Raw genomic sequence first — 19,733 nt, 5'->3', positions numbered from 1 at the left:
GTTTCTTCCATTCCCTGAACAGCCCCTCTTATAATGCATATAATAAACTCTCTTATCTGTTTTTTCTTTTTCTTCTTTCAGCACACCATGATCATCCCATGTTAGTTACTGATTTCTCATTTTTACTTTTCTTGTTTTATTTCCCATTTTCTTTAACCTCTTTCTGCTCCTAGGTTCCTTTTCCCCTCCCAATACATCTCATCTGAAGAACTGAGGAAAATAGGTGTTGCGTGTATACACCATAGGTATAATCTCTAATCTTGTCTAACAGTTTCTCTGTCCTCATTCAATCATAGACTATTGCTAATCTAGCATCCATGTCTTGTAGAATTTTGAAATTACTCTTGCCAAAGCCTTCAGTGACTGCTTTCTTGCAAATACCTGGCACGTTGAGAACTCTTCAGCCTGCAATGACTTAATTCTCTGGCCTTCTGCAGTTTTTCCTCCTGGCTCTGTTTGTAATCACTCCTTCAGCATGCATCACAGCATTTCCCCCTCAGGCTGTTTTCTGGGGTCTCACAAGGCTCTGCCCTGGATCTTTTTGTCTTTGTAAAATTTGTTTCTCATCCGTTGCTTATCTCAACTATTGCCTCTAGGAGTGTGAATCACACATCTGCCACTCCCATCTTGTCACTGTGTCATCAACTCAAATTCAAAACTGTTATATATATATATATTTGTTTTTTTTTCCCCACACAAATCTCTCCTTATTACTGCCTTCCTCAGTCATTAGTTGTCAGTCAGGACTGGAGACCACTGGCATTTTTCTATGATACCCTCTATGTCCTCACATACAAATCACATATAAATTCTGTAGATACTTTCAGGGTAATATTTTATCCACACGTACAGCTAAAACTGTCCAGACCATCTTGATTTTTTACAACACAGTTTGTCTTTTATAAATTAAGGTTTGGGTTGCTCATGTTTGGTGAGAATTTCTTGAAAAACCTGATTCTTCGATTGAAGCACTCTTCTTTGAATGTGAGAAATGCCTGTTGCTGTTCAAGGCTCCATGTGGTCTGCCCTTCTCTATTTAGATATCTATTGCCTTTCACTGAAGAATGATATCATTTTCAGTTGTTCATTTCTTAAGTTTTTATGATATTTTCATGCATCTCCCATGTGGGGGGGAAAAAAGCACTTTGTTGCCATTCATCACACTACCTTATCGTGACTCAAACACTCTGCTTGTTCTTGATGTATAGTGAAAAACAACACATTAGTTATTTAACTGACATGTCAAGTTCACTGCCTCCTGCTATTTTCCCGTGTTCATTCTTTGTGTTATGTCTCTTCTACCTAGATGGTAAACTGACTAGGAGAAATAACAGTATATTTCTGCTTTTGATGAACAGCTGCTCCTGCAGTTTGGTCTTGGTCCACACCTAGAGTCTTTTGAGTATACAAATAAAAGAGCTGTCAAATAAAAGTAATCATTCAGAGGGTTTTCTCTGTCAGTCCCAGTGGTCCAGCTCCTAGTGAAGGAATAAAATGGGTTTGTACTTCAAGAGGTTTGCAGGAGTGTGCTGTTTTGATCCATGGCATAGGGGTATTCCATTGCATTTCCCATCTTCCCAAAGCACCTTGACAGCTACCAACACAGAAAATGCATATAACGCAGAAATCTGTTACCATAACATTTTAATTCAGCCTTCATGGTTTTACTAGTAAACTTTGGTTAATACCAGGATGAATATATAATTTCTTGGATAAATAAGTATACAGAATTAATTAGTTACTCCTAGCACAGAATAATAATGGGTTATTTTCAATGCACTTTCTCTGCATCATTAAGGTTTACATTAATTTTCATTCTCTTATCTATTAAATGTTCCTCAGATACATAATGCAATCAGGTTACCTATTATTAAAAAATGGAAATGAAATTCTTTTCAGTATTGTTTTATTCATGATTGAATTGAAAGTCCTTAAGATTGGGCTAAGATCAAACATTTTTGGATAATGTAATTTCTACAAATAGTCGAGGAGTTTGGTTTTTTTTTTTTAGGTTAGAAGGGATACTCAGAAAACAAGTTGCTCCCTTTTTTAACTAATGTGCTTCTTCTAGGCCTACTCATTGATTGGTCTCATTTTAAAAATATGCACATTAACATCCTCTATTAAATTTGAATTGGGCAATTTAAGAAGTGCATAGGAAGTAAGTTATTTTACTTTAGATGATAACCACAATTAGAAACCTCGGACAGAAGGCAACATAAAAATGTAATATAGTTGCTTAAAAAGCTAAAAGTTCTTTTAAAAATGTCAGTTTATGGATTTCTATCAGTCCACAGAAAGGGAAAGGAGACATTCCAACCAATAGAAAATCTACCAGGGAATAATAATATTTTAAAAGAAGCTGTTCAGTGAAAAGGAAATAATCTGAAAGCAATAATGCCAAATGGAAATGTACAAGAGAATGAATAAATTGCTTTGTAAATTAGTCAGCCTTTTCACCCAGTAAAACCATTAATAGTGGCGGTTTTCATTATAATTATCTTATTTTGCAATGTAAAATTATACTAAAAGGGGATTGAAATAGAGTTCTCCTTACAGAGAAGATATGAACCATAATGACTTTCTTTAAAAAAAAAACCAAACCGAACCAATAATCATTTTAAAGTGTTATAAGAAGCTAATGAGAACCTCTTCAGAATTGATTCTTTATTGGTTGGGGAATATAGTTTGTGGCTGGCTGTTTCTAAACTCACTCTTTTACCATACTGGGACTTTTTGGATATTGTGGATTATAACATCTCCAATTCATCCTATTATCAGCTATTGAAATGGCAGCTTTGACTTTTATCTAAACTAATTTTGTCAGCCTCACAAAAAGATACAGATAGATACTGTTTGGGGTTTTTTTTGCCATGTTATTTTCAACACTACGAAGCCCTTCCAAGGATTTTGTGCTCCTAAAGTCTTAGCTGAAGATGGACTTGTTAATGTCAGTGGATAAACTTTTAACACTTAGCAACTCATCAAGCATCTGGTGGGATTTTTCCTGAATATTTCTGAAGAAATTCTGAAATATTTTCTGTAAGGGTTGATATAGATGTTTATTCCTGACAGGTGAAAATATATGAAGTTCAGGGCAAGTTGTGACTGGCAAGTTTCTTAAACGTGGACTAAAAAATGGTGCTATGTGGTGGTTTGGGTTTTTTTTTAACCTCTCCTCTAATGGAGTTCTAATTTTAGGAGCTTGATTAGTCCAGGTTAATATTGTGACGTGCTTCTAAAGAACTTAAAGCAATATCACAGCACCGGAGGTAGTAATTAGATCAAACAAAATGGGACATTCATTCAGGTAATTTACAGGGCTAATCTATGTCAGAGTTAAGAGCATCTGGAGATATAAAGGAACATAAATCTTTATGAACAATAAGTTTTCTGGATGTTTTCAGGCTAAATAGTTAGTTAATACTACAGAGGAACAAAAAGTGATTTTTTTTTCATTAAAGATTTGTACCAATACATTATTCTTTACACTTCCTATATGTAAAATGGCCCCCGTTAAAAAAAAAATCAATGTTTTATTCCTTCCATCTGTATTATACTGCAATTGCTCTCATATTTGCTATCACAAATAAATACCTCTTCTTATATCAATGTTTATATACTGTAGTGAACTAATAGACAAAAAGCTATAAAACCACTAAAATCTTCTTAAAGAAATAGATGCGATTAAGTTTCTTTTTATACAAGTGAATCTAGCTTAAAAATTTAGCAAAGTGTTGTTGAGGTTGTTTTTTCTCTTCTTTTTAAATGTAGTTAACTTCTGCTAGAAGTCATTCATGTAGTTGTTACTCCAGTGGTTTGTTTATTCAAATATTCTGGAAAGTATGTAGCAAAAATGACTAGCAGAACCTTAAGTTAGCTTTCAAGGTGTCTCTGCTTGAGAGATGCCAGAAGGCAAATCAGAAAGTGAAGGGTGAGAGCTCAGCAAAAAGAAATAAACATTGAAATGTATTACTATGCCTTGGTAGATGAAAGAATGTAAAATAACAGAAAATTATATAGAAGAGACTTGACAGAACTGTTGTGGGAAAAGCAAAAAAAAGAAAAGGAGGAAGAATTTTAAGTCACTGTAAAACACTAAACAAAATAACCTTTTTTTTTGTATTGCATCACCTAAAGGACCATCTAGGTAGGTAAAGTATATTTAGCAGTGGCCATTTTCTACAGTCAGCCTCGGAAGACCCATAAAGATAGCTGCTTAGGTGTACATTATCTTTTATTAATTAAATTACTTATCCTTAAACAGAAACTCATTGCATCTTTTAATTTTTCTCTCTCTTCATCTAGAATGTGAAAAGCGGGATGTCTTTTTTTGTTATGAACATCCTGATCTTAAATTAAAAGGAAGATCAGTTAGAAGTTATTCCAGAGCCTGTATTTGAGTAAAAAGGGATTATGTAGAGAATGTGGGATCTCTAAACTAAGACAGTCAGATACTAAATGGAGATTATACGTGATCTCAAAGGGACCCCATAACTGACATTTGAAATTTAGGTCTAAAGAGGATGAGGAAGAAAATGCAGTTAGCAGCAACATTTCTGATACCCCAGCTGGGGCCGAAGATAAACATTGGTCACAGATGTGCAAGCCTGAGCTGTGGTAGAAAAACAGTGTATCTTGCTGTAGTAAGATCCACGCATTGTTGAGTTTCCTTGCAGAGACATGCTGTAGGGCCACAGCCAGTTGTCTGTCATCCACTGCCAGGGAGTGAGAGTGTCACTTACGCCAGAGACCTTCAGGCCTTGGTTGATCCTGCCAACAGCAGCCTGGCAAGCTGCAGTTCTGAGGCTATATAAATCCTTGACATTATCTAAAGAAAAAAAAGAAAAAAGGTGAGGAAGACTTTGCAAATGTGCAGATATCAAGACCATTCATGTGAGTTTACCTTAGTAATACCGTACCTTAATTTTGTAACAGGAAATGGTCAGGATATGAAGCGAGGACCCTGCTTTATAGGTGTTTGTTTCAGTGTTGTTCTTTTAATTTTCTAGCTGGAAATTATAGTTCAGGAGTAATGAGTCAGATGCTAACAGTGGGCTTAGCTGTTTCTCTTGTATCTGAAGACACATTAATTGCATTCTCTGTTCAGCTGTGGTTAGACTTGAAAGGGGAAAAAAAAGAAAAAGTCCTATGGGCAGTTTAGGAGCCTGGGCACATGTCAGTGAAGGAGAAACTACAGGTTACCACTCCTGTAGTACGTGCCTAAGTGAAAAAGAAATCCAAATATCCTTGGCTTACTGGTAGTTCTCATTTTGCAGAATAGCCTCAGATATCTTTAATATATTAATCTATTTGAAATGATCTCCTAAGAACCAGTGGTGACATACTATATTAATTTTAGGTGATTTTCATTTCCATTTGTGTGCTATTGTTTTTTTGCCTGAGGAAGGTAGTGACAAAGGGAAATTTTTTAAAAAAAGAGGCTTTGTTTTATCATTTTTCCAGGGTTAATTCTTGGTGAGTAGGTAACTAAGAAACTTGTTAATCTTGAAAAAGGAGAACTCCTCCATAGTTTTGGGTTTGAAATCTTTTCCTGCAATTTCTATTCTTCATTGAAATGAAACAAAGACAGTTATTACTGGAATCTTGGTTTCAGAAGTAAGTGGACATTTTATCTTGGTTGGATATCTATATCAGTGTGTATTGTGCAAGTGTCTGCTAGGAGGTGGTCAGCATCATAGGATGACTTGATGCTTTCTAAATTTCTTTAAAAATTTGAGGTCGTTAATAGCATACTTCTTTTAAATATAGTGTAAAAATTTAGAAGGAGGTATTATTTTTAAGAAAGGAATGGAGAGAAAAACTTTACCTTGACTGACTTAATTTTTTATTTGGTGTAGTATTAGACAATAGTTTAAAATAGAAGGATGATTAGTAAAAATTCTTAATATATTTCCATCTGCTATTGTAAAGCCTATGTTTGGTTCTACCCTCTCATCTGTACAAGGATAATTAATATGAGCTTCTAATCACTCATTCCTTCTGTTTCAAAAGAATAAAAGAGGTGGCACTTAAATAGGTGCTGAGCTGCATGAAAGAAGTATTTTTGGTGATTAGAAACAGTAGAGAAAAAAGAATCTAATGACAAAAAATGAACATTAGCAGATTGACATTTTCAAGTGTCTGAATGACACAAAGAACAAGTGCACCATTATACAAACTTGTTTCCTAGAACAGAAAATGGATTGAAGAAAATTGCTTAGAATGAATTGCTATCAAGTTGAGTTACAGAGGAAAATTAAAAGAGGTTTTATAGAGCAGTCACTGAATGAGGTAGTACATTAAGACTCCTGAGCAACCATTTATCTTAGGGTTAGTGTGATAATAATGAGAACTGGGTCATTTATTAATTAATAATATATATATTTTTACCTAAGGGTGGTAAACATAATTAAACATATATTTTCCTTGAGTTGCCTTCTGAAGGCAACTTGTTAAATCCTGCAGGAAAACTGTTGGCAGAGAGGTTAGCTCTTTACATCAGAAGCAGCTCTGTTCCCTCAGGATTCTTGTCCCAGCTGTGGTGTTAATTCCTCAGACTTGCTCTGTGCCTACATCTTTTGCCAGAACAACTACATCACAGAGCAACGTGTAAAGAATTCCTCAGCTAACAAATGGCAAAAAGTTAAATATGTTGCCTATAATGTCTCTATTGTGGCATAGCTTCTTATGTTTTGGGATATGGCTAAGCTATGAAGATAGTTATTTCTTGTTTCTAGTAGCAGAGAGAGTGACCACCGTGTGTGGCTGGTAGAAGATTGAGCTGAGGTTGCTGCACTGATATAATGGTACATTGTGCACATTGGACCTCATTAATAGTGAGATTTTACTATTCTGTTATGTCTGTTTTAAGTGTAGGAAAAAAAAAAGAAATTATTTTTATCCTCACTGTTCCAAAAGATCGTTTAATTAATATATTTTCAACTGCTACACAGACCTGTAAGTTTTTTCAAGCAGTTTCCAAACCCAGAGGAAATTCAAAGAGGGGAAAACCAGCAGCTCTTTCAGTTAAATGACAAATGGACCTGGTTGCTGGCAGGTTCTTTTCCAGTTAATCGAGTACCTTTGTTTTGTAAGATGAGAAGTTTGGAAGTAGAGTCCTAGTGCTGCAGCAAGTTCTCCACATCCCCCTGTGTGAAAGATTAGTAAAATATAGCATTAGATTAATACACAAAATACAGGATTCTGTGTGGTATATTAAGGAACATTAGGACCGGAAGTCTAGGAGCTGGCATATTCATTAGATGCTTGTTTTATAGCAGAAAATAAGGACTTCCTTATTAGACCATTCAGTAGTATATGAAGAAATAATTACAGAATCTGTTATTTGTTTTACCAGGAGAAATGTTTGTTGTTCTAAAATGTGGGTTCTGTAAAAGGCATCCCACAATTAAATGCTCCCCCATTCATGTTTGTGGATCAAAACCGTGAAAAGGCTCGCCCCATGCGAACAACAACAATAGCTACCACATTGTGCGCATTTATTTTCAGATGAAAAACACTGTTGTCTCTTTAGTTAATAATCTCTGCCAATTTGGCCTGACTGATTTACTGCACATCATTTACTGCGGCTGTCCAAATAATCTCTATTCATGCCAAGAAAAGACAGTGTCAACAACTGTAATAATAGTGCACTTGTTTTTTCACCACTCCAAAAAGAAAAGACATCCTGGGTTCAGAGCGATCCTGAAAGAAATACTGTTAATGAATGGCCTTCCCAGCTGTGTGCACTATGGTGAGTGAAAAACCTCCCCAAGAGTATTGCATAACCCAGCATCGACGTGGCTGCCTTCCCCAGCACGCACCTTGCTTGGTCTTGTTGACATCAGTGCCACTGCGCAGGGCACAGGTTAACACAGAATTGGCCCCAATACCTCTAGTGAAGCCAAAAGGCTTTATCCCTATAGGCCAACTGACGCTGAAGAAACACAAGATAATTTTTGTCTGCTTCAGCTCCAGTTCATCGAACCCAATGGGAATAAGTAGTTATGCAAACTTTGAAAAGTAAGAGCAAAGAGAAAATTAAGTGCTGTAACCCCTCATTGATGTTTTTATGCTCCAGCCTGGAATAGTAACTCTCTCCCTGAAATAAAAACCAGTTTCTGTGTCTTTCACAAGGGCGTTCCACATTTTCAGGGGAGACTGAATTTTCTTTCACTCTTTCCTCAGCTCTGGACCTCCTGCAATGGGATCTGTTCTGGCGCCACTCTCCGGTAGGCTACCCATGCCATCTGGAGAAGAGGCTTTCTGCAGAGTGAATGAAACAGCTGCAAGAGTGTTTTTAGGGAGGGAAATGAATAATGTAGCAATAGAGGATTTGCAGCCATTGGAGATTTTCTCTCCAAGTATCAAGGCACTGATTTCACTCCCTATTGAACTGAGGCAACTCCGGTCATTACACAGGCAGCTTTTTATACCAAGGGGTGTTGGGATCACTGGACTTTTCAGTTACTGCCAGACATTTTATGCAAGGGCCACTATATTTACACAGTTTTGTAAGATCTGCAAAGTAGTATTTTGGTGCCCAGTAAAAACAAATATTGAATTCCAACTTCTTGATGAAACCCTTAACATTTCACAGAGAGAAAAATCCCTACTCCAGATGCTCTAGAAGTGAAATAAAAACATATAGATCAAAAGAAATGTGGATTTTCAGATCTTATGGCTAGAGCTTGGAAATTATTTCTATTTGGTAAATACTAGACCATTCTTGCTGAATCCTGAGGAGAAAGAGCTAGCTTCCTTTCATTGGCTTCTTTGTTACTTTCATTCAGAAACAGTTTGTCTGTATGAACAGCCTTTATTTTTCAGTTATTTTCTTTTTTACCTCCCAGCATGAGTTTTTCTTTTGTTCCTTTCCTTTCTGAGAGGAAAAATTAAAAAAAAAATTAAGTAACTTTGTTTTCTGAAAACGAATGTGATGCTTTTGTCAAAGAACAAAATATGTCTGTGGAAATTGCAAACCAGGCTGTGTTTATGTAGCTACTCTCTATAGAACTTTATAATTTTATAAAATTAGATTAGCAATATTTGAGGAACTAAAGAATTATAGACAGTGAAACAAAATTGGCTAAGAAAATTAAGTGAATAAAAATTCAATGTTGATTCAGCTCTAAAAATAATCCTTATCTTTACCATTACTTCTTTGGGGGTGATATTTGGCTTCAGTGTAAATTATCATAGCAGCCATTCAGCTTTAGTATTTTGCTTTAAAGTTGGGACATAAATTAGAAGATTATCCATAGGCACATATAGCATATGGTCTTCATCATGAATTCTGTTCTTAACCTTTTCATAGTTTTTTTTTTTTTTTAGAATAAAAATAGAATCATAGAAGAGTTTGGGCTTGAAAGGACCTTTAAAGATCATCTAGTTCAACCTCCCCTTTCATGGGCAGGGATATCTTTCAGTAGATCCAGTTGCTGCAAGCATCCTCCAACCTAATTTTGACTGATTCCAGGGATGGGGCATCTAGAACTTCTCTGGGCAACCTGTTCCAAACCTGTTCACAAAAGAATTCTTCCTCATGTGTAATCTAAATTCATCACTTTAAAACCATTGTGCATTTTCCTGTCACTACAGGCTTTCATAAAAAGTCTCTGTCTTTCTGATAAGCCAACTTAAAGTACTGGAAGGCTGCTATAAGGTCTCCCTGGAGTTTTCTCTTCTCTGGCCTGAACAACCCCAGCTTTCTCAGCCTGTTCTCACAGCAGAGGTGCTCCAGGCCTCTGATCATTTTTGTGGCAGCCCTCTGGGACCTCTAACAGGTCTTTCTTGTACCAGGAACCCGACAACTGGATGCAGAACTCCAGGTGGGGTTTAACGGGAATGGAATCCCCTCCCTCGACCTGCTGGCCACTCTTCCTTTTATGCAGTCTGGGATCTAGTTGGTTTTCTGGGCTGTGAGCACACATTTCTGACTCATGGCCAGCTTTTCATCCACCAGTACCCCCAAGTCATCCTCTGCAGGGCTGCTCTCAGTCGGTTAATCCCCCAGCCTGTACTGATATTGGGGATTGCCCCAGCCCAGATGCAGGACCCTGCACTTGGCTTTGTTGAAATAGCGCATTCCTTTGTAGTTCTTCATCAGCATTGTTCTGCTGTTTTGAATGTGGTGTTATACAAATGTCTCCCAAATGTAAGTAAATTGAATAGAGTTTCTTCAAGTAGAGTTGTACAATTCGCTGTAAGAACTGGAAATGCTAAGAAGCCTTCAGACCCTGCTGCTATATGCTTAAAAGTCCAGTAGCCCAAATGTTGAAATTAAGGGTAACAGAAAGGACAAGAAACTCTTTATCAAGAGATTTTTGCACCTAGTTTATATCATAGCAATGATTTTTAGTTGATGGCTGAACTTAGTGAGACAAAACCCAAGCGTAATCCCTTGCATGTAAAATACTATGCTTATACTTTTAGTTGTGTATTTGAATGATGTATATAATTTTTCATTAATATAGAGGATATGAAACAAAACCTTGATGCTCTTATGTATTGAGAAAGGGGTGAAATTAGTATTACTTCGCAAAGGAATTGTTTTTTTTCTTTCTGATGCAAAATCACTCTCCCTTTTTCTTCTTCCTTCTTTGAATGACTTCTTTAAAATTCTCAGCAGGCTTTCTTCTCCCTCTTGTTCCCAAGTTCAGTCACAGAAGCTTACCTTCACATTTTTTTTTTTTTTAGAATAAAAATAGAATCATAGAAGAGTTTGGGCTTGAAAGGACCTTTAAAGATCATCTAGTTCAACCTCCCCTTTCATGGGCAGGGATATCTTTCAGTAGATCCAGTTGCTGCAAGCATCCTCCAACCTAATTTTGACTGATTCCAGGGATGGGGCATCTAGAACTTCTCTGGGCAACCTGTTCCAAACCTGTTCACAAAAGAATTCTTCCTCATGTGTAATCTAAATTCATCACTTTAAAACCATTGTGCATTTTCCTGTCACTACAGGCTTTCATAAAAAGTCTCTGTCTTTCTGATAAGCCAACTTAAAGTACTGGAAGGCTGCTATAAGGTCTCCCTGGAGTTTTCTCTTCTCTGGCCTGAACAACCCCAGCTTTCTCAGCCTGTTCTCACAGCAGAGGTGCTCCAGGCCTCTGATCATTTTTGTGGCAGCCCTCTGGGACCTCTAACAGGTCTTTCTTGTACCAGGAACCCGACAACTGGATGCAGAACTCCAGGTGGGGTTTAACGGGAATGGAATCCCCTCCCTCGACCTGCTGGCCACTCTTCCTTTTATGCAGTCTGGGATCTAGTTGGTTTTCTGGGCTGTGAGCACACATTTCTGACTTTCTCAGCCTGTTCTCACAGCAGAGGTGCTCCAGGCCTCTGATCATTTTTGTGGCAGCCCTCTGGGACCTCTAACAGGTCTTTCTTGTACCAGGAACCCGACAACTGGATGCAGAACTCCAGGTGGGGTTTAACGGGAATGGAATCCCCTCCCTCGACCTGCTGGCCACTCTTCCTTTTATGCAGTCTGGGATCTAGTTGGTTTTCTGGGCTGTGAGCACACATTTCTGACTCATGGCCAGCTTTTCATCCACCAGTACCCCCAAGTCATCCTCTGCAGGGCTGCTCTCAGTCGGTTAATCCCCCAGCCTGTACTGATATTGGGGATTGCCCCAGCCCAGATGCAGGACCCTGCACTTGGCTTTGTTGAAATAGCGCATTCCTTTGTAGTTCTTCATCAGCATTGTTCTGCTGTTTTGAATGTGGTGTTATACAAATGTCTCCCAAATGTAAGTAAATTGAATAGAGTTTCTTCAAGTAGAGTTGTACAATTCGCTGTAAGAACTGGAAATGCTAAGAAGCCTTCAGACCCTGCTGCTATATGCTTAAAAGTCCAGTAGCCCAAATGTTGAAATTAAGGGTAACAGAAAGGACAAGAAACTCTTTATCAAGAGATTTTTGCACCTAGTTTATATCATAGCAATGATTTTTAGTTGATGGCTGAACTTAGTGAGACAAAACCCAAGCGTAATCCCTTGCATGTAAAATACTATGCTTATACTTTTAGTTGTGTATTTGAATGATGTATATAATTTTTCATTAATATAGAGGATATGAAACAAAACCTTGATGCTCTTATGTATTGAGAAAGGGGTGAAATTAGTATTACTTCGCAAAGGAATTGTTTTTTTTCTTTCTGATGCAAAATCACTCTCCCTTTTTCTTCTTCCTTCTTTGAATGACTTCTTTAAAATTCTCAGCAGGCTTTCTTCTCCCTCTTGTTCCCAAGTTCAGTCACAGAAGCTTACCTTCACATGAATTTCACAGTCATTCCCCATTATCCTCTATTTGATAATTTCACTTTGTATTTGGAGCGGATGACCTATACCCTTGGATTTATATGTTTCTCTCATTAAAAGAAGCCATATAAAGCTATTCCAGCACGCATTATGTCACAAAGTTAATTCAGTATTGCTCACTTTAACCAATGCAAAAATGGAGTTTCATCTTTTCAGTTAATGGAATAACTACTACTCCCGCAGCCACTTGCAACCTTATCTGCATTGCTCTCTGTGTGCAGCCCTGTTTCTCCTGTTATTGATGGATGCTTTGAGTAGATTTTTTCCTCGGGATTTCCCTTCAGTTAGCTCATTATATCTTTGTCTTTGCGAAAGCTGTTTATACCAAATGGATTTGGGATGCATTTTAAGTCACAAGACTGAATCTTATTTCTTCTTGGTCCTCTATGCTAGCTGAATTTATTAAAAAAGATTGCAGGGATATAATGCTGAAACTGGGCTTTTTCAACCAGCGAGTATTTTAATATTTCATACTAGAAAAATATTGCTATACCAACATGAATACTAATACTAAAATGGTATTAGTTCTGATATGTATGTGTATACAATCTTTTGAAGCATTAAATTATAAATATCTCCAGATGACAAATAAGTCTAGTTGATGGACCAAACAAATGAAAGACCAAAGGCTACACATTAAAGCTTGAATAATTCAAGTGAAAAGTAAGGCAGACATTTGTAGCAGTGGAGAGGGATAAGAATAACCTTTAATAGGATTCTTCATTGCTTTTAGTCTTCAAATGAAGCCTTGATGTCTTTTCAAAGATGTCTATTCAAATCGTAGATCTCTTGTCTTTCAACTGGGGTGGTTGAAGCAGAATCCCAGCACAGAGAGGACCTCAGAAGACCGTCTAGCCCACCCATTCCCATGACATGTCTCTGTCCTACCTTGCAGATGTTTCTAATACGCTAAAGACCTTCAGTAGTGAGCACTCTAGCAAAACGGTCTTCTTTGCTTTTCTCTAGTACTTAATTTGAATCTTCTTTTGTGGAACTGAAGGAAATCTATTTTTCTATATCCACGATAGACCTTAGACATTAGAAGGTCTCCTAATTCTGTCTCACTCCCCCTTGCTCTCCTCTCCACTAAGCTAAAGAACCCAAATTCTTCTCATCTCTTCTCAGGAGGATGAATTTGGTGCCCTTGCACAGGGATTATAAAATCAGGGTTTTATTTTGCACATTTGTAGAAATTCAGCCAAAGCCAGGAGACCCTGGAAGGGGCACAATGCTGCTGGTGGTTGTTCAGGCTCCTTGCATTGTTCACAGGTGCTGTCAGCTTTCCTCTGTGTTGGTTCAGCGGTTTTGAAATCCGAGTACCAAGTGTAGAGTATGGGGGCTGCCACCTCTCACACACGCCTCCCTCCATGGTCCCTGGAACCCCACTGTCACCTCTGCACCAAGCTGCTGTGTACCACCTCTAAACCTATAACTCTGACAGCCATCTCTGTCCCTAAGGCCAGAGGTCCAATAGATGCCACGGATCTGAGGTTGCTTTCTAAACCTTGGCTATAAGAATTATTGAGGGCAGAGAGATACAAGTTTCTCTCTTGTATAAAAAAAAAATCAAAGCTTCCTTGCATTGCTTAGTACATTCTAATGTGATCTACAGAACGCTGTTAGTCCATTGGTTTATGACATGTCAATTTCCTGCATGCAGCACTTCATTTCTGTCTGCTTTCTGTACCGCCAGATTAGAGGTGCTTCTCTGCTTTCAGGGCTGTTCAAGGTCTGTCCCCTTACACTTATCACCAATGCAGTGTCAATTCCTGCCTCTGGCCAGCCCCCAATCCTGATCTGTATCCAGTTGTGATTTTTCTCTCAGATAAAGGCTTTCTTTTGTTTTTTTTCTCCCGCTCCATATACAGGGACAGACTGGTGCATGCAGTAAATAGGCGCAGAAGGCAAAGGGTTTGAGAAGTTACTGCCTTCAGTTTCCCTGTCAAAGCGCTTTGCCCAGAGGACTTGGCAGAGCAGACAGGGTACTGAGGCCAGTGGCTATGACAAATGGACATGTTTTTTTCTTGTTGGTTCCCCTTAGCTCGATCTCCCCATCTACTTCTTGTTTAATATTTACAAAAACAGCTATGAGGAGAGTGTTTTTTTCTTTTAATTCTGTGATTTCACAGTGTCCTGCATGGTGAAGACTTCACCTATGATTAGGGTCCCTAGCTGTTGCAATGATGAAGATGCTTATGCTGCTGTTATCAATAATAATCATATGGAAGTGATTGTAATTGGCTTCAAGTGGAATAACGTCATCTGACTCTCTGAAGGGAAAATGGAAAGGTTATTTTTTAAAAAAATAAGACAAAGAGGCTGGTAGCAAAACAACTGACTCAGAGATCACACATGGCATAAACTCTAAATCAAATCATCATTTGGCTGAAATACTTTGTTAGGCTTTGAAATCTCACTGTAGTTCTTAATATTATTTTGGCTCAAACAGTCAAGAATATTGTGAGTCAGAGCTTGCTTTCTATTATATGACGAGTGTGTGCACACTGTTGTAGTTTTTTTAAAAACGTTAAGAATGCTATTGGTATTACATTAATTTTCAAAGTGATTGTAACTTATATTTTCTATTTTACCTATTACTCTGAATTTAGAGATAACTTGTCATTAGCTCTGGATACATATCTAATGCACACACTTTAAAAAGTATTCTTTTCAACATTATAATATTTTAGCCGTATTACAAATTTATGTGATGGAACAGCCTACTGCAATGTTGCAAACTCTTGCAGCTCCTCCCTGCTTTTGTTTTTTAAGTATGATTGCCACTGCAGTTTGTATTCATTGTTTTTGTATTATGATTCTCTGTTTTTCAAGCAAGATGATTTTAGTCTGATGAGAGAAAATTGTGGAACACACTGTACTGGCAAATAGGGCATTTCGTTGTGCCTCACAGTAGCAGGGAGACAAACATCAAAATGAGTTGGGCACTAGAGTGCAGCTGGTATTTGGGGCAGCAAGGTGGAAACAGGAAAGTCACAGTTGGTTTGTTGGTTTTGAGTGTTCAGTGCTTGCCTTAAAAGGGACCTGCAAAAAATGGAAACAAATGGAAATAACTGAGTTTCTCAGGAGACCTAATGGCATAAGACAACCTATAACCTTTCTTCCAGATGGCAATTTTCAACCTAACAATTTGTTAACACTATGTGACGGCCTCTGTACAAAAGCGTATGACAATGTCATGCTGAAAATGAAGCAACATAACAAAATCTATACGTAGAATTAGTACCAACTGTTCTTTTTCTCATTTTTGAGTATAAAGTGTATCCTGTTCTCAGAAGTCCCTTCAACATGCATGTCTCTTGTACTGCACTTTTTTTTTTTTTCCATTTACAATGCTCAACTCAAACAACAAATACCAGTTTTTGAAAGAGGAAAAGTTATTCATAGAAATGCAAGACTGAGAGATTTTTCTTCATATTCATAATGAGCTGGGACACACAAATTAATGACAACAGTGGGAGAAATTTTAAGAAATGTAGAAAAATCATCTATTCCAAAATTTTTAATATTCTTCTGGAAATCTATTTTACATGAGTGATTCCTTCAGAGGTCATTTGCATAAAACAAGATCTCAGCATCATACATGCTTTTCGGGGAAGGTCAACTGAATGTGCTGTTTTAATCCACAATTTATCAGCTTTTTTATATATTAATGGTAAAATTTCATAAAAATCAAGGGGAAGGTTTAAATAAAAGCCTAAAAGTTTAGTTAAAGGTAATAAAGATAAAATATATTTTCAGATACTTAGTTTTTTCTTATGACAAAGCAGTGAGAATAATTTGACACTCTTTTCAGGCATTTCTAAACAGTCTAGTGCCAGAAAATAAACTGAAAACCTGATTTTCATACTTTCTTTTAAGATCCCTTATGTAAAAAAAATAATACCAATTAAAAATAATAGTCTATAGAGTACCCAAAACAGTGAGAAGTTGTTTCTGCCCTCAGAGTGAAATTCTGGGCTGCTATGTGGGTTTTTTTCTGATTAAATATGCCCTCTGTTTAATATTACCCCTTTACTATTAAGAGTTTGAAAAGAATAAATTAAAGTCAAGATATAGAACAGTGATATTTTGGGGGAAAATATGTACTGATAAATTCCTTCATGACTCGTGATTGAACAGCAAAGACATTAAATCACTTTTGAATTTCACAGATTCCTCCAGCTCAATTATATGCTGGCTTAGTGTGCAAATCTTTGATGACATAGCATAATGTGCTTTTTAACTGTTACATTCTGCCCATATATTTAGAGAAAAATCCATAAATGCTGGTCATGAACAATAATTCAAGCTCTTTTTGTACTGTCCCTTGTCTACACTTAGTTCCACAGGTATCGTTGGTAAAGTGACAGAGTCATTCATCATTCATGTCCTATAAATCATAGTCTTTCCTCATTACACTGGCCATAACATGCCAGTCCTTTTGAGTTATGTTGTTTACATGACGCTGACAGCAGGAACTTGCTTGAAATCAAGACACTTTTCTTTAAATAGCACCTCGTTTCGAAGGGAGTAAAGAGGGCTGTCCTATGGGCTTCCAATTGAAGCAGCAATATTTCTGGTCGGTTTTTTCATTTGACAAAAAACCACTTTAGAATCATGGATGAGATTTGAAATAGCCAACATATCTAAAATTAATACCCAATTCTGTGAATGTGAATTTTCTAGAAATGAACAAGTGGTGGTCATCACCTATGAAAGACATAATATTCGATAAATTTGCCCTGGTGTTACATATGGGTGAGGCTCTTTCAGAGGGGTAGTCACTGCATTAATCTAGCATTACTCCATATTCTTGTCCATATTCCTGTCACAAGCTAAATGTATGCAAAATGGGAGTGATGCTGTGGAAGTAGACACCCGTCACTGACATAAGCCAAGTAAACTTATAGGCATGGTGATATTTAGTGCCATAGAAGCCATTCAGATACTGTTCAATACAACAGGCGTGTTTCTGGCTATGAATCTCTGTAGTCTGTACTTGCTTTGAAGGAAAGATTAGAAATCATGTGCTAATCTTCGCTATTCGTGCATTCCACCTGCACTTCCGGTCTCTACGGAACTTCAGCAAAGTATTTTAAAGACAAAGCTCTTGGCTTTGTGTGTACCCTTCCCTGTGTGTTTCACTGTCTATGTTAGCCACTTTATTGGCCAAAATGTGCATCTGGTAAAAATTTAATGCTATTTTTAGAATAGATGATTAAGTTGGAGGAAGTGAGTCTTGTCAAACCTGCTTTAGTACTGTGGAACTTTCTGAAGAAAACTTCTGGATATTTATCTCTGATTTAAGCATTCAGACCCTTCTATCCCCCTCTCCAGATCTTCTTAGATGCTCATTTTGATTTGGGATATCACAGACTGTTGAATTTGAAATTCATACTGAGGAAATAACTTTCATATAATTTATTGTGAGAAAGGAATATAATTAAATACCAAGTAATCCAAGAATTCTTTCCTTACTACCTGATGCACTTCACAGTTTTTAATTTACCTTTTATGAAGGTGTGTATACTTTTTACTTTTCCAAGTAGAAGAGGATGTATAATTTAATTCTTTGGGTATTCTTCTTTTATTTATTTTAATTTATGGTACCTAAATGGTTGAAATAGAACCATGAAATCTGTCATATCAGTTCTTCTAAATTCCCCTTGGCTTTTCTAAACATAGCATCTTCTTAGCTTAGCTTAGCTTCTGCTCTATCATCCTTTGTCTTCTGTATAAAATGGGCATCAAAGTATCAAAGTATCAATATACGACCTGGAATCTGTCTACAGACAGATATGTCTACCAGACAAATATGTAGACAGAACCCCCAAATATGCCAATAAACTAAGAGCCTGTTTGTTCCCATTTCATACAGCATTCAGCTGTGGTGCAAATAGTAATAGCGTACAGTGCAAATAGAGCACGAGAAACAATCAATTTTAAGCCGATTATCAGGTTTCACTGGAAGACTTGTTATCTTGAAATTATAAACATTATTAAATGGTCAAGTACATGGTATCTGAATGTAAAGTTCTTCACTATCATGATGACTTCAAAGTTTAAAACCATCAGTTAAAAATAGCAGTCTTGGATTTATTATAAAGCTGTCATATGGGATTGAATAGTCTCTTTTGAAAGGAACCTATGGATTTGTCAGTGATATTTCCTTTCAAAATGAGGTTTATTTTTTTAAAAAGCCTCAAAAATAATAGGGAAAAAGTCTTCTGTTACTCTACTCTCTGACACTATTTGAAAAAAAAAGATGATAAAATATATGCTATATTACAATGCAGAATGTTGATATTCCCTACCACAAACATACATAAATGCATATGTGTATATATTAATATGTTTTGTCTTTCTTTCATATCGCCATAAACACAGAACATCTGGCAATCAAACAACTGTAAAAACTTTGGAGAATGCAACACAAAATTTGTTTAGTAATATCCTAGCATCTGATATGAAGCTTCTTGTAGTAAAGTGGCAGATTTCTGGCTATGACTGCATCTGCTTCCAGCTACAGCTTTCTGAATATAGTTTGGGATGGAATTCTTTTATATTTTTTATTTTTTTTTCCCTAGAGCGGTTCCAAACAAATTTGAAGTTTGAGCACATAGTTCTCTTTGATTTAATTAATGTTTCCTCTACAGCAGCTCACTTTCTTAATTTAATCTGACATGTTATTCAGTTAGAATAAAGTAGCTTTTTCATTTGCATGTATTCATCCAAGCCAGTCAAACACAGTTCGCAAAAAGTACTATGTGAGAAGTGAGAGTATTTTATAAATGTACATAGAAGGAAAAGATAACTTTCTTTATTAAAAATGATGACTGTTGCATGTACTTATGTATGTAATATATCCTGTTCTTTATTCACGTAAGGATGCCATTCCTTAGGTAAATGTTTGAATTCAAGTGTAATAAATTCATGGCACAAAATGAGATAGTATCAAGCTATGACAGGCTGTTAGAGTTCCAAATTGTTGGTTTTAGTTCTTCAGGGTTATAAAAATGCTTCTCTAATCCATTAATGGTAAGGAAAAGGAAAGAATAAAAGTAAAAATGTTAGACGTTAAATGAACAGAAACTACTCCTGTCTTTCTATTTCAGCCACGGCTATTCAATTAAGTCAGAAAGTTTTTTGCAGTCCAATACCTTCATGTCATTGCTTTTCCCTACTGCAAAATGTTTTGCACTTTATCTGGAGAAAGCACAGGGTTTTGCCAAATGGAAGGATGTGGAGGGGACCAGAGAGACTTGGTTTTGGTTCTCCCAAGCAGACGTCAAAAGAAACACTGAACTGAATATCTTGGCCATATCTGACTGTTTCATGGGAGCAGAGGTCATTGCTGAATGAGAAAACACATGAAAAACCTTTTTTGTGCTAAGAATAACTAGCACC

The sequence above is a fragment of the Calidris pugnax genome, unplaced genomic scaffold (assembly GCF_001431845.1).
Source record: "Calidris pugnax isolate Ruff unplaced genomic scaffold, ASM143184v1 scaffold15, whole genome shotgun sequence".
In the NCBI taxonomy this organism is placed as follows: Eukaryota; Metazoa; Chordata; class Aves; order Charadriiformes; family Scolopacidae; genus Calidris; species Calidris pugnax.
Note: the sequence above shows the minus strand (reverse complement) of the source record.